Source organism: Canis aureus, chromosome 7 (genome assembly GCF_053574225.1).
Source record: "Canis aureus isolate CA01 chromosome 7, VMU_Caureus_v.1.0, whole genome shotgun sequence".
Lineage (NCBI taxonomy): Eukaryota > Metazoa > Chordata > Mammalia > Carnivora > Canidae > Canis > Canis aureus.
The window spans coordinates 2,471,462-2,487,281 of record NC_135617.1 but is presented as its reverse complement, the minus strand read 5'-3'; the positions used below and the strand labels follow the sequence as shown (position 1 = coordinate 2,487,281).

General features: G+C 51.6%; 1 long non-coding RNA gene across 5 annotated transcripts; it reads right to left on the bottom strand.

The window, feature by feature from the left end:
* Positions 1-4,642: 4,642 nt before the first annotated feature.
* LOC144316957 (uncharacterized) lies at positions 4,643-15,439 on the bottom strand. 5 transcript variants are annotated; one of them, XR_013382781.1, is made up of 6 exons: positions 13,312-15,439; positions 12,333-12,703; positions 11,447-12,049; positions 11,053-11,132; positions 10,183-10,408; positions 4,643-7,764 (listed from the first exon to the last, which is right to left on the bottom strand). It is a non-coding gene; the product is annotated as an uncharacterized LOC144316957 (long non-coding RNA). The 5 variants fall into 5 exon arrangements; XR_013382780.1 differs by having other exon boundaries at positions 12,411-12,703; positions 13,312-15,435; XR_013382784.1 differs by having other exon boundaries at positions 11,661-12,049; positions 12,411-12,703; positions 13,312-15,434.
* Between the last annotated feature and the right edge of the window lie 381 nt (positions 15,440-15,820).

Genomic DNA, 15,820 nt, shown 5'->3' with positions numbered 1-15,820 from the left:
GAGTCCCACATCGGGCTCCCCGCAGGGAGCCTGCTTCTCCCTCTGCCTGGGTCTCTGCCTCTTTCTCTGTGTGTGTGTGTGTCTCTAATGGATGGATAAATAAATAAATAAATAAATAAATAAATAAATAAATAAATAAATAAAATCCCACTGACAGGCCTGGGTTTTAACTCCCTGCAATGGTGGTCCTCTTCAAATAAGAAACCCTGAGCGAACATTTCCCTCCGTAAGTGTTCATAGAATTATCTTATTAGAAAGTAATAAGAGGTTGGGCAGTGCAGAAAGGAACAGTGTAAGATAAATGCCCGGAAGTAGTGTGGTGCAGTAACTAATAACCCAGGATCTGGTAAAAAAAAAAAAATCTCAGCTCTGTCACTTTCTACCCTTTAAGTGATGGAAGCCAATTAATCCCGTTGCACCCCAATATTCTCATCTCAAAAAATAGAATAATAATGGTAATAATAGTATTTGCCTCAGTAGATTGTTGGGGAGGAGAAGCAAAGTAAGTATATAATGTGGTTAGCATGACCTGGGAAATAGGAAGCTTCCAGTAAACTCTGGCTGTCTGTCACCACTACCATTGTCGTTGCCTGTTATTATTAATATTTTTATGATTTTATCCTCCACTTCCCGTAGTTAGTCTGCTAACAAATCATTCAATACAAAACCTGATGTCCACCTTGGCTCAGATTTTTGTCATCTTGGCCAAAAATACATATGCCTCTCGGTCCCCAGCCTCGTTCCTCTGCGTCTCAGCCCTGTGACCAGGTGTGCATCTGGAAGCCAGTAAGGCTACGGCAAATACACTCGTCTTTTACATCATCTGGCAGTGTGAGTATCTGCTTCCTGGGAGTCTGGCATTGGAAACACACGGCACTGCTAAAAGCATTAAATAAAATAGGGTTGGTAGAGCTACACTAATCTGTGCTTCCTAAATTTACTGACGGAGGTGAAGAAAATAAGCTGGCACGGAGTTTGTACAATTTCTGGATCACACTAACCTAAATGCAAACAGTACATTCAGCTAAAAATATTGTTTCCTCTCGTGAGCTTCCCAATTTTTGCAGAGAAAAATGCCTCTGTGAAGTACATTACTTGAGGCCGGGGGTGGCCTTGCACTCTGGGGGAGAGGTTACACAAGAGCATCACCACCACATTCTCCGGAAGTAAAGACTCTGGCCTCGAGTCAAGACCATCGTGGGGTCCCCCGAGGTACAGAACGACCGGCAGCAGCAGTGCAGCCCGCCTCGGGGGAGCCAAGGGGGGTGTCCTTGCCTCAGCGGTGCTGACTTCCGGCTGTGGCCAGGCCGCCTGGGAGAGGGTGACAGAAGGCAGGAAAGAAGCCAGACCCACAAGTGACAGACAGAAGGCAGGCCACAGCTCCGGAGAGAAAGGAACCACCTCAGAAACTTCACCGAAGATCTTTGCCTCGGAGGCTCTTCCTTAGAAAGATGTTGAGGGTTGTTAAACGCATCCTGACCTTAGGAAAATGAGAATTTCACTTTTTTCTTATGCAGAAAGAGAAGCCAGGAAGAAAACTGCTCTTAAGAACAGGTTTTTAATTACAAAAGTAGAAAACCTGATTCTTTCCAACACTTACGTTGAACTTCCTTCATCATCCCATATGCAACCTTGTGGATTTAAGGTTGGCTTGGTGTTTCTGGTCCTTGGGATCCCTGTACACATCCCTGTGCGCCCCCTCCATGTCTGCTTCATTTCTGTAGTGTGTAGGCGAGTGTCACACACTTCGTAGGCAACTCGGGAGGTATCAATTGAATCAATGTTTTAAAATGAAACCATCAGCTCAGCCGTTATCATCATCTTTATTTCCGCTCACTGACCTTTACACTGAGGCCAAATACGTGATCATCTCCACACTTTGTTAGAGCCATCTAGGTAAAGTTGGCCCAAAAAATCTACAGTAAACTAGAGTAAGGCATCTCCACATGGGACGCCTGGGTGGCTCAGTGGTTGAGCATCTGTCTTTGGCCCAGAGCATGATCCTGGAGTCCCAGGATCAAGTCCCACATCAAGCTCCCTGCATGGAGCCTGCTTCTCCCTCTGCCTGGGTCTCTGCCTCTCTCTCTCTCTGTGTGTCTCTCATGAATAAGTAAGTAAAATCTTTTTCTGAAAAAAGTAACAATCTCCACATGTATTTTATTTTGTAACCCCAAGTCTCAAAGAATTTTAGAAAGAAACACTATTGAATGTTTATTTTTAATGGGAAAAAGAAAATAATCACAGGAAATGAGGGCAATCTAAATAATATCCAATAAAAAGTTAGTAGATTATGGTAATTGATAAAATGGTATACTACATAGTCATTAAAATTATATTTCTCTATATTAATAGCACACTATCCTTGAAGAACTTTTTATTTAAAAAAAACAAAAGCAGCTTAAAATATGTAAAATATAGTATCTTTTTGTGAAAATATGTATGGGTATATGTGAAAAAATATGTATGGGTAGGTGTGTGTTTGTAAATAGGAAAGTAATTAAAAGGTATTTAACATTGGTTTTCTACCATGGATGGGGAAACATTACAACTGATTCTTATTTTTACAGTTTATATATCACCACATTTTCTGTTTTTTATAACAATGAAGAAGCATTACTTTACACACAGAAAAAAAATACAGCCAATTTCAATGAATATGCAGCAACAATCTAAAACATTTTTTAATCACCCCAAATCTCATCACTAATAATTGTTTAAAAATTTTTTCATGCTACATGTAATGTTTTGTAGCAAAGCACACCAAAATTCAAAATTCACTGTCTTAAAATTCTGATTTTTATTATTATAGCTGATGAATCTGTTTGCCACTTGAGTTTGGTTGTTGTAATGCATCCCCCTAAAATCCATATGTGTAAGTCCTAACCCCTACTACCTCAGAATGTGACTGTATGTGGAGAGAGGCTCTTCAAGGAAGTAATTAAGTTAAAATTAGGTCATTATGGTAGGTCTAATCCAGGATGACTGGTGTCCTTACAAGAGAAAATTTGGACACAGACACGCTTTGAGAGAGAATATTATGTGAACATGAAGACGGCTAACCTGTAAGCCGAGAAGAGAAGCCTCAGAAGAAACCAAATCTGTCAACCTGCCTTGATCTCAGACTTCCAGCCTCCAGGACTATAAAAAAATAATTTTTTTTTCTGTTGTGTAAGCCCTGTAGTCTGTGGTATTCTGTTGTGACAGGCCTGGCAAACTAATATAGCTGATGGGAGCTGGGCTGCAGCCCTAGGGTGGCTGGGAGCTCTGGTCTCGGCCAAGTCTGGCTAGGTTGCCTTGCAGGGAGGGCAACTCTCCTCCACTTGTCTAAATTCCTTTTTCTGGCAACCGGCTAGCCCCAGCCTTACCTCCTTCATGGATGCTGGAAACATGAGAGACAAAGTGGAATCATGCAAAATCCCTAAGGGCTTAATTCTGGATCTAGCACACCATCCCTTCTGCCCCATTCTGTTGACCAAGGCAACTCACGTGACTAAGCCAATGGTAGAGATCAAACAGCATAAACCATAGGAAGAAGCACTGCAGAGCGGCATGGCATCGAGTGTGGGTATGGTGGAGGGAAGGCGGGTGGGGGGAATTGGGGCAAATAATGTAATCTATCATAGTTTAGGTGTTCACCTAAATGTTTATATGGTCTTAAATTGCATACTATATCTCTATATTTCCAATTTTATTTCAGCTCAATTCCACATTTTTAAGTAGGATTAATAATTTTAAATTGATTGGATGTATAATATACCATTTTAAACCCACTCTTTATTAATTGGGACTACACAGATACATACAAGTCCATTGTAGAGTAGGTTAGTGAGGAACTAGGATAAGGGAAAGCAAATTGAAAATTTGCTTCCCAACATCAGTCTAAGAAATTAACATGCAAGTCAACCTCTATCCAAGTTTAATTCAAATGGAAGGTTCATAACAACACAGTATAATGTTTTGTACGTAGTGAGCATTCAATATATATTTGCAGAGTAGAGTCTATGTAAATCTATTTTGAATGTGAGAACTGTTGCTAAAGCAACACATTAAAAAATGTGAGAAATCTCATTTGTTAAACAAAGGAAAACCAAAAAAAAAAAAAAACATACAAAATACTGATGACAGTAGTAACTGCAAAACATTACAATTTGGGATCCGCCATCAACTTTCTGGGTAGAAATTCGTGGAGGCATTTTATAGGCCTGCTAAAACTTTGTATTCACTTGGACGGAAGATTGACTATATCTTAGCCATCCTGACTGCAATCGTTTTTAACTACAATATTATTTTGCACTCCAGGCACGCTCCTACCTTTATTCAGAAGCAATACAAGAAATTGTCAGGGAATTTTGTTTTCCGAAGACTAATCAAAGCCTCACTTTTCTAAAAGGATCAAAGGACAACAGAACTTTATTGAAGTTTCCCTTCTAAGAGAGAGTAAATCCTGGCTCCAAGTTCATTTTCCAAATCAGGAAGCAGAAATTTTTTTTTTGGGAAAATACTGAACTTGAGAAGTAGGAAAAAATGTTCTTCCCACTGGTTAATTAATTTTATAATTTGGTTCTAAAACCGTTACCACCATATGTATTCCTGCCAAAAGAGTTGAGTTATGGGATGAGTCAAGCAGTCACTGACAAAGCTCTGAAACGGCAGAGCCAAAGAGCAGGCATGTATTTGTTACACGTGGTACATGGGCAGGCTCTCGGGGGGCTCACTGGGCATCCATGGTGCTCCCTGGTGCTCCCTGGTCTCCTCTTCCAGAACCCTCCAGAGCCCCGTGATGAATCACATTGTTTCAACGTGTCCACACTCAGTTTCGGGAAGGTTATTCCCAAGTCACTTTCAAACTGAACACATGCTGCATCTGCTTTCTGTTCGTGAACACTGAATGCCTGGCACTTTAATTGGGATATTTTTCTTTGGAATGAAATCATTTCAAATATTCGCTGAATCAAAACCATCGGTTTCCTCTTCCAGTTTCCATCCTGGATTGTTGGGAGGCTTCCCAGACCTGGAGTCCGGTGCAGCGGAGAGGGGGCCACCTCCCCTTGGTGTGGAGGGGGCAACATGGGGAAAGCAGGCCACAGAGCCCCTCTCTGTCCCCGCTCCTGGCCGGGCTCCACCTGCCTCGTACTCGAACACCGTGAAAGTTAGACCCGTCCCCCTTCTTCTGATCATTTATCATCTTTTTCCTCTTTGGAAGTTTTAACGGCAGCAGAAAAATTTTTCGCACAAGTGAAGGTCTGTGAAGTCACTGGAAACTCACAGTTCCTCCCCTGCCGGGTTCAGCCCGAAGCATTGGGGAGCCCCTGATCTTGGGGTGACAGGGAGCAGGGACACGACAGAGCTGGGTGGATGGAAGCAGAAGGCGCCTGGAGGGAAGGAAGACAAACTGTGCTGTTGTCCTTGGGGGGAACGACAAAGGTCACTGAAGTAGGCCTGAAATGCGCTCCCGGAAGAACCACTTCAAGGACTCGAATCAAAGCTCAGTCTCTTAGGAGCCCCTTGACCTAATGTCTCTATGCCTCAGTTTCTCTACTTGGAAGACAGAGGTGAAATTAGCATACACGGTTGTTCTAAAAGCTAAATTATAAAGCTCTTTAAATGCGTCGTGTTTAGTAGACACTCAATGTTAATATATAATTTTAAATGGACACACTTGAAAAATATGGTGAAGGGAGCAACAAATAAATGCTAGTGGACCGAACACAGCAAAGGAAAAAAGATGTACAAAGATGAGATGGTATCTAGACCATCTTTAAAAATAACTTTGATACAGTTATTTGAGAGAGACAGTGAGCGCGAGAGAGCAGGAGCCAGGGGAGGGGCAAGAAGCAGACCCCCCCTCCAGGGAGCCCGATGCGGGACTCGATCCGGGACCCCAGGATCATGACCTGTGCCCGAGGCAGACGCTCGGCCAACTGAGCCACCCAGGAGCCCTGATTTCTCTTTGACCACAGGACACTTTTGGTTTGTTTTCCCCATGAGGACCCTGAGAGGACACCAGTCAGAGAAGCGAGGACCGTGCCTCCCTGGAGCCACTGGCCCAGCCTCCCACTCCAGGTCTGCACAGGAGCTCCTGAAATAAGGCTGCGGCATTTACTACGTAGGAATGCTCCCCCAACTGAGCGTGGAACCTTCGTCGGGTTTTATCCACTGCTAATACTCCATGGAACTAGGCCCTGGAGGACAGACTACAGGAGACGCGAGGTTAAATGTGGGTTCTGAGCTTTGTTACGGATTTTCAGCTTGTCTTAAAGGAAATTCAGATGGACTCCCGGGATCCAGGGGGCTCTCGGCCTCTCCAAAGGGCAGGTCAGTGCTCGGCCCGTCCCTTCTTCCGCGGCAAGTCTTCCTCGGGCCCGCTCAACGAGAGGTTCTGGATTCTCTGTACACGTTCTTTAGGATTTCTTTAAGATTTTAGTTGAAAATAAAACACAGGGCATCTCAAAGTTTGCTTCTCTGTCAGGAATTTTTTTTTTTTTTTTTTTTTAACCTCTAGCTTTTCCTCCATTAACTGAGAGCTAGAGAATGTTAACAATATTTCAGTGATAGAAAGTTAAATTAGTCACATTTTGGAGTCAGTGAGTTCCTGTGAGAAATTATTTTATCAAAGTAACATGTATCTTTGTTGTGGACACGTTCAAAAATAGAACTAAACACGCAGAAGAAATTTAAAAGCACATTAAACGCACTATACAGAGACTGTCACTTAATATTTTCACTTTGGTCCCTCTAAATCCGTACACGTGTATTTATCACTTGAACAAAAAGGTAGTGAGATTATGTGTTTGTTATGTAACTTGTTTTTCTGTCACCGATTAATATCTCTAAATATATGTCCCCGTTAAAATATAGACTTATATAATCATTTTCATGGAATACTTCATATTCCAGGGAATTAATAAACTATAATTCCTTACAGAAACTTACAAGAATGACCACTTAGGTTGTTATTATAAACAACACCAAAATGAACATTTTGGAACTAATTTTCTTATGTTTGCCAATAATTTTTTTTATAATAAATTTATTATTTTATTGGTGTTCAATTTGACCAATAACTTTTTTTAAATCAGTCCTAAAACCACTTATAAAAGTGTACGGATTCACACATTCTTCATATTTACCAGCACCACTCTTGGAGAGCGTGACACAAGAAGAGTCTTCACACTTATGATCAAGGAAGGAAAAGGGATGAGCCTTCTCCTTCTCCTGAGCGGCGCTCTCCTTGGATATTTAAGGCTCCCCGGAGCCAGGGTCGTTGGGAAGGATGATGCGGAAGGGCCGAAATGCTGTCATCAAGCTGTCATCAAAACCGTGCAGCTGGCTTCCAAGTACCTTCCCATCTTCATTCGCTAACTCTTGCTTCACTCCCACCTACAGTTTTAGTTGTTTATTTTCATACCTGCAAAACATTGGGAGTTAAGATTATTTTGACCCATGACGAGATGTGCAAATTTCCCAATCACGACGTGTTTCATTTTTAAAAGTATGTTCTAGCAGCCAGGAATGTCTACACTGTTACACGACAGAAAAACTACCCGCACCTGGAAATCACAGATTAACCTCAATCGCCAAATTCTATTCTGATTTACAGACTAGAAAACAAGTATTCATAATAAGGAACAGAACAGCGGGGCGCCTGGGGGGCTCATCCCTTAGCATCTGCCTTCAGCTCGGGCCATGGTCGCAAGGTCCTCGGATCAAGCCCTGTGGGTTCCAGCCGGGAGTCTGCTGCAGCCTCTCCCCACCATGTTCTCCCTCAAATAAACAAATAATAAGTAAGTAAGTAAATAAATAAAATCTTTAAAAAGAAAGTAATGGAAACTATGCACCTCAAACACACAGGGCACCCGTGGGCACTTTGTATGCATTGTCTTAGGCCTTCTGGCCGTGAACCTGTGGGGTCAGCACCCTTCCCTCCTCATCCCCTCTCCTCCTTCCGCACCCGAGGCAGCCGGAGGCTCAGTGACGCGCCTTGACTCGGCCCGTAGTGGCAGCGATAGGATCTCAGTTTTGGTCTTTCACTCCCTTCTTTTCTTCCTTTACCTTTTTTTTTTTTGTTTGTTTATGAAAAAATGGATGGAGACCCAGATTGGCTGGGGCGGCCGCCGGTGCCCACCGCCCAGGGGCTTCCCCGCAGAAGGCCAGGGGGGCAGAGGGCTGGGGGGAGGGGGCCGCAGGGCTGAGCCGCGACCTTTCTGCCCCTGGAGGAACGACGGAGGTCACCGCGGGGCAGGCGTCCACCGGGCCGCGGGTCCTACAGGCCGCGACCCCTGCCTGGAGGGCCGGGCTGGCAGGTGGCGCGGGGGCCCCGGGAGCCTCTGCGACCGATCCGGGGTGCGGGGCCCTCACGTGCGGGCCGGGGCACCAGGAGGAGGGGGAGGGGCCGAGTGGGCCGCGGAGGCCGTGGGGGGGGGGCCGCAGGGGCCGCGGCCAGGGCCAGGGCGGGACGGCAGCCTCGGGGCGTGCGGGACCTGCTGAAGCTCGGCCGCGACCCAGCCACCCGCTCGCTCGGCCGCAGGCGCCCGCAGCCAGTCCGCGGGGGAGAGAAGCCCCCGACCCCTGGGACCCGGCCGCGGCCCTTCCTCACCCCCCCGTGCCCAGCCCGTCCGCGGCCCTCCCGCCCCCGCCCCCGTGCCCAGCCCGTCCGCGGCCCTCCCGCCCCCACCCTGAGCCCAGCCCCTCGGCGGCCCTCCCGCACCCCGTGCCCAGCCCGTCCGGGGCCCTCCCACCCCCACCCGGTGCCCAGCCCGTCCGCGGCCCTCCCGCCCCCCCCGTGCCCAGCCCGTCTGCGGCCCTCCCGCCCCCACCCCGTGCCCAGCCCGTCCGCGGCCCTCCCACCCCGCCCCGTGCCCAGCCCGTCCGCGGCCCTCTCGCCCCCCACGTGCCCAGCCCGTCTGCGGCCCTCCCGCCCCCACCCCGTGCCCAGCCCGTGCGCGGCCCTCCCGCCCCCACCCCGTGCCCAGCCCGTCCGCGGCCCTCCCACCCCGCCCCGTGCCCAGCCCGTCCGCGGCCCTCCCGCCCCCCACGTGCCCAGCCCGTCTGCGGCCCTCCCGCCCCCCACCCCGTGCCCAGCCCGTCCGCGGCCCTCCCACCCCGCCCCGTGCCCAGCCCGTCCGCGGCCCTCCCGCCCCCCACGTGCCCAGCCCGTCGGCGGCCCTCCCGCCCCCACCCCGTGCCCAGCCCGTCCGCGGCCCTCCCGCCCCCCACGTGCCCAGCCCGTCTGCGGCCCTCCCGCCCCCCACCCCGTGCCCAGCCCGTCCGCGGCCCTCCCGCCCCCCACGTGCCCAGCCCGTCCGCGGCCCTCCCGCCCCCCACCCCGTGCCCAGCCCGTCCGCAGCCCTCCCGCCCCCACCCCGTGCCCAGCCCCTGCGCGGCCCTCCCGCCCCCCCCCCCGTGCCCAGCCCGTCCGCAGCCCTCCCGCCCCCACCCCGTGCCCAGCCCGTCCGCGGCCCTCCCACCCCGCCCCGTGCCCAGCCCGTCCGCGGCCCTCCCGCCCCCCACGTGCCCAGCCCCTGCGCGGCCCTCCCGCCCCCCCCCCCGTGCCCAGCACGTCCGCGGCCCTCCCGCCCCCACCCGGTGCCCAGCCCGTCCGCGGCCCTCCCGCCCCCACCCTGAGCCCAGCCCGTCGGCGGCCCTCCCGCCCCCACCCCGAGCCCAGCCCGTCCGCGGCCCTCCCGCCCCCACCCGGTGCCCAGCCCGTCCGCGGCCCTCCCACCCCGCCCCGTGCCCAGCCCGTCCGCGGCCCTCCCGCCCCCACCCGGTGCCCAGCCCGTCCACGGCCCTCCCGCCCCCACCCGGTGCCCAGCCCGTCCGCGGCCCTCCCGCCCCCCCGTGCCAGCCCGTCCGCGGCCCTCCCGCCCCCACCCTGAGCCCAGCCCCTCGGCGGCCCTCCCGCACCCCGTGCCCAGCCCGTCCGGGGCCCTCCCACCCCCACCCGGTGCCCAGCCCGTCCGCGGCCCTCCCACCCCGCCCCGTGCCCAGCCCGTCCGCGGCCCTCCCGCCCCCACCCGGTGCCCAGCCCGTCCACGGCCCTCCCGCCCCAACCCCGAGCCCAGCCCGTCCGCGGCCCTCCCGCCCCCCACCCCGTGCCCCGGCCGTGCCCCCCCAGGCCCCCAGCCCTCGGAGCTCCGCGGCTGCTCCCCGTGCCCCCAGCATGTGGCCGCAGCTCCTCACCGGGCAGATCACCGCCGAGACCACACTGGCTCAGCTACAGGCCCACACCACCTGCTCTCCTCACTATGTGCTCCTCCCCCACCTTCTTTTCCTGAGTGGAGCCGCCGGCCCTTGGCACTCTGCGGGTGTGGGCAAGGTTGCTGCGTGATGCCCATCTCCTTCCTTATGTTGGAATAGCTTCGGCCCTGCTCCAACAGCACGGTAAAGGCCGTACCCAGGAGGGGGCCTAACACAAGCAATTTTTTAGAGGCGATATTGACATAAAATGGACCGCTGAGAAGGGGGCAGCTGGGGGGGGGGCACCCACAGTATTGTGCAAACCCCCCCTCCATCTACTTTCAGAACACTTTCACCATCCCAGGAGGAAACTTTGTACCCATTAACCAATACCTACTATTTGACCTTTGCACCAGGCCCTGGCAACTGCCAATCTAAATTCCTGGTTAAGAACTTACCTATTCTGGGGTCCCTGGGGGGCTCAGCAGTTAAGCATCTGCTTTGGGCTCAGGATGTAACCTCGGGGTCCCAGGATCGGGTCCCACATCGGGATCCCTGCATGGAGCCTGCTTCTCCCTCTGCCTGTGTCTCTGCCTCTCTCTCTGGGTCTCTCATGAATAAATAAATAAAATTAAAAAAAAAAAAAAGAATTTACCCCATTCTGGGGGCATGTGGGTGGTTCAGTCAGTTATACACCTGCCTGTGGCTTAGGTCAGGATCCCAGGGTCCTGGGGTTGGGCCTCCCTGCTCAGAGGGTAGTCTGCTTCTCCCTCTCTCTCTGCTCCAATCCCTACTCCTGAGCTCTCACTTCCTCTTTCAACTAAATACATAGTATCTTTAAAAAACAAACAAACAAAAACCCAAAGAATTTACCTCTGGCTTCTTTAACTTAGTGCAATGTTTCCATTACGTAAATAAAACCAGCAGTGGTAGTGGAGACATTACTACCAATCCTACAGAAATAGAGGAAAATCAGAGAATAAGAATAATAATCCTATGACGGATTGTGTGCCAGCAACTTGATAACCTGGATGAAATGGAGAAACTCTTAGGAATACACAAATGACCAAAGCTGACTCAAAAAGAAATAGGAAAATCTCCATATACCTATAACAAGGAAAGACACTGAATCTTTAATAAAAAACCTCCCAACAAAGAAAAGCCCAGGACGAGATGGCTTCACTAATGAATTCTATCCGTCATTTAAAGGACTAACACCAATCCTCAAGCTCTTCCAAAAAAGTAGATGAGGAAGGAACACTCTTACCTTGTCTTGCACAGCCAGTCTTTCCTGTCGCCAAAGCCAGAGGAAGGTGCTACAGGAAAAAACCATGGACCCCAAGTAGTGTGTATATACACGCATTACTCAGCCACAAAGAGGAATGAAATGCTGATACCCGCTCCAGCGCAGATTCTAAAAATGAACCTCTGTGGTAAGTGGTCACATGTGAGGACAATAGTGACTTAAAGATAATTCCTACCGTGGTCCAGCAGCAGGAAATGCACTGCGCGTTGGTGCACAGCGGTGCGAGCTCCCCGCTGACCCAGACGTGTCCTGTGTCACAGCGCGACCCTAATGCCAGCTCTGAGTCACTGCTGCGGCTCTCCGCCCTGAGCATGTTAAGGCCCGCGAGCACCGATCGGTTTGTGGCAGAGGAAGGGTGGAGAAGCGTGGTTATTTGCCAGCTGTTAGCTGACCCGCTTTACAGATTGGTAAACTGAGGCACGGCGCTCAAAGCAAAACGTGACCAAAAGCAAAACGATAGGATGTCAAGGCCGCGGCTAACTTCCTGTTTATGATTTTTAGCTGTGCCCCAGCCTGTTCAGTGTAGGGCCACACGGCTGGAGGTCACCCCGGAAATGTTGATTTCTGGAAAGACAAAGGTAACGAGTTGAATGATCCATGACACAAGCCAGAAGCTTCTGCTTTATCCAGAGAACCCAAAGTTTCCAGCCCAGAGGGATCAGAGTTTGGATCACAGCTGTCGGACTCACCCCTAAACACACACCAGTTGTCGCCGGGTGAGCTTCCCCCAAAACCTCCCTGGTCCCGCCGTCTGGTAGTAACAGAATGTAAGCGAGGAAGCGGCTCTCCCTGGTAATCTGTCCCACCAGGATCCCCCCATAATCCTGATCCCAGCCCTGGGAAGTACCGGGGGGCAGGGTTGCGGGCCTGGTTTGGTGACCGAGGCCGAGGGCAGGAAGCCACTGCCCCTGCACTTCACCCTCACCGTGCTGGGCTGCAACCCCGAGGACGAGATCTCAATTCTCCTTTTCCATGGTGGATAGTAAATGATCAAAGCCCCAGGAAAAGGGGGACGCTCTTCTTCTTCTCATATTCATTTCTCTTCTGCCTTTCATGAGAAAGCTCACAGTTCACCACCCGGTCCGCGCTCTCGTGTGGATAGAAAGCTCAGGCCCGCGGGAGTGCGGCCCCCTGAAGCGTGGTTCCCAGAGGCCTGGATCCAGTGCTGCGCCCCCAAAGCCTGTTCGCGTTGCTCTACTGCTTCAACGGGTCAAGCGTCTACAGGAAAAAATTAAAAAGCAGAAAAGGAAAACCGTGCAAGCAATGGAACACATGCCATCTGGTGGCGAGCTGGGGCAGCGCGGCGGCTCCTCCAGGACAGTGCTCCCTGGGAGAGGGGGAGCCACAGCAGGGGGAGCCCCGTTTCCCAGGCCCACTCGCCACTGTGCTTGGCAGGTCATCCTCAAGCAAACTGCGGGGCATCACGGTCCTGCTGCAGCTGCCGTCACCAGCCTCGTGGCTCAGACCCGCTCCCCGATTGCTCCCGGGCCCCGCAGAGCTGGCTCTGCCCCCCAATCACCCGAGCGCCGTCTGCGCCCCTTGGCCCACGCGGAGGGTGCATTTCTCTTCTCTCTCTGAGAAGCCATCTGACCCGACACGGGCCGCGGGCTCCAGGACCCCCGGACCCAGCAAGTCGTGTGCTCCCCGGCCGGAGCCCGCCGGGCTCCCTGGGCAGTGGGTCCCTGTGGGTCGGGCCTCGCAGTGTGGCCCGACCGGAGAGCCAGCATCACCTTCCTGTTAAGTCCGAGAGGAAGGGAGGCACGGGGGTAGGGGCTCACGCGGGATCGGGGCGAGAGAAAGGGTCTCAGGCCGTGCAGGTGTCCTACCTGTGGTGCTACACGCGCCCGGGTTTTTGTTTAGACCTTGCCGACGCATGTCGTCTGTGTCACCGTGGAGGGTGGGGACCGCAGAGAACCGAGAGGCTTCAGCGAGACTCCGCTGCACGCGCTGGAGCCAGAAGGTGCGGGGAAGGGCCTTCGGCAGAAGAGCTTCCAGAACTCTCCCAGTGGCAGGACGTCGGGCCTTGGCGGCAGGACCAAGACTAGTCCTCACACGGCCGCCTGATGACACTGGGGCTTAGGTCCACACGCTCGCCTCTCGGGCTGCCGTGGGCCTGGCACCCGTGGCCCGAGGGATGAGAAGAAAGGACAGGGCACACCGTCATTCCAGGCCCACTCTTTTGTTTTCCCCGAGGTGAGGCCTCAGTTTCAAAGTGCATTTTTTAAAAAACGAAATGCTGGGCAGCCCGGGTGGCCTAGGGGTTGAGGGCCACCTTCGGCCCAGGACGTGATCCCGGGGTCCTGGGATCGTGTCCCACGTCGGGCTCCCTGCATGGAGCCTGCTCCTCCCTCTGCTGTGTCCCTGCCTCTCTGTGTCTCTGTGTCTCATGAATAAATGCTAGTGACCGTTGAGTCTGGCGGGCGCCGCACACCCTCGTCCCCGGGAAGAAGCGAGGCTGAGACCGTCCCTGTGGCCCGGCCACCAGCTGCGTAGACCCGCCAGTCATTCCAGAAGCTAAGTTGAGACCTGGAAAGGGAGGCCATAGGGTCGTGTAAAGTGTCTACCCCTTTGACGACAAACCATCCGCTGGTTTTTTAATGGACTTTTTGCACGACGTTCACCGGCCGGACGCTGGAAGCCCGTGAAAGCAGCCAGGGCGGCACCTCCTATAGTTCTAGGCATTGTTTGTAGGATCAGTTTGGTCGGCCCTGCTCTCTGCACACGAGGAAAGGGCGCCCCTTAGAGGTGCTCCCGGGAACCGACTCCCACTTGCCCGCTGGCGCGCCCCGCGGCTCCTCCTCCGCAGGACATGCCCTTCTGACCCCTCCCAACCGTGCTGCACAGGGATTCCTGAAAGTCGTTTGCACAAGGCTGTGGAGCTTCTCAAAATGGAATTTTGGATCAGATTTTTATCTGTAATTTTAAGAAAAAAGATGTGAAAGTGCACGCGAGCAGGGTAGGAAGAGGCGGGGGGAGAATCGTAAGCGGCCTCCCCGCAGAGCCCGGACCTCATCTCCTCCCGACACCAGGACCATGACCGGAGCCCAAACCCAGTCGGTCGCTTAAGCAACTGTGCCACCCAGGCCCCCAGATTCTTACTGGTCATTTTGACGGACGCTGTTACATTAAGTCACCATACGTCAGCGACTCACGCTCTACTACGGTATGAACCAACTTCCTCATCCTCTTGCCAACACTTGTTTTTCAAATTTAGGATAGGTGTAAAAAAATCAGGTCAAAAAGTTAAATCTTCAGGTTCTTTTTTTTTTTTTTAAGATTTTATTTATTCATGAGAGACACAGAGAGGCAGAGACACGGGCAGAGAGAGAAGCAGGCTCCCTGCGAGAAGCCCGATGCGGGACTCGATCCCGGGACTCCAGGGTCACAGCCTGGGCTGAGGCCCCAGGGATCCCAAATCTTCATAGTTTTTATTTTGTATTTCCTAATTAGTTCAAGATGTTTGGATTTATAACCGTTTGTATTTTTCCCGCTGTTCGTATCCTCCCTGCGCCTCTTCGGTCTTTCTCTACTAGCTTTCGGTGCCACCTTCTGAACCGTGACCAAGTCCTAATTCTTTCTGCACGCGGCTGCCTCCTGCCGGTTGTCATTTCCCTCAACTTAGTCCTGTTGGCCTACCTTTTTTTAAATCAAAATACACCAATTGTTTCTTCTATAGTTGGGAGTCAGACCTTCTCCAATTACTTTTTTAAGTCTCTTGGATGGTTTCTAGTACGTATGGTCTCATTTTCACTAATTTGAACTTGAATCTTCTGGTGGGAGGTGTAAACCTTTCCCCATTTGATTATCCGCTATCCCAACAGTCCTTAGGGAATAAGCCTTCTCCCCTCCCCAGCCTATTTATCCATGATTAATTTCTAAATACATTGATCTTGACATCCTGTTACACTGCTCTTGTTACACACCAGACCCGTACCTTCTCTGTTTTTATTTCCAGAAAATTTTGTCATTGCTATTGTAAATGAGGCCTTTTTCTTCCAGCAGTTGTTTGTAGGTTGTACCAAGTCACAATTGGTTGTACCAATTCACAGGGTGAACTTGCTTGGTTTCCTAATTCTCTTGAAGCTTCAGTTTTACGTAACGCTTAAACTTGGATAGGAAAACGAGGTAAATACACCAAGGAGGTTCACTACAGTATTGAAACGCACGTTTGGTACGTCCTCACAATAGAGCAGTAATCCACAGCCGTTACAATGGACACTCGCTCAACAGGGTAAACCAAGTCACAGAAGCGAACGTATGGGATACTTTGTGCTTCACAAACTAAATGAAGAAATGAGTCAATACTTAGCGTCATAAAGTCTTGGATGTTGACAG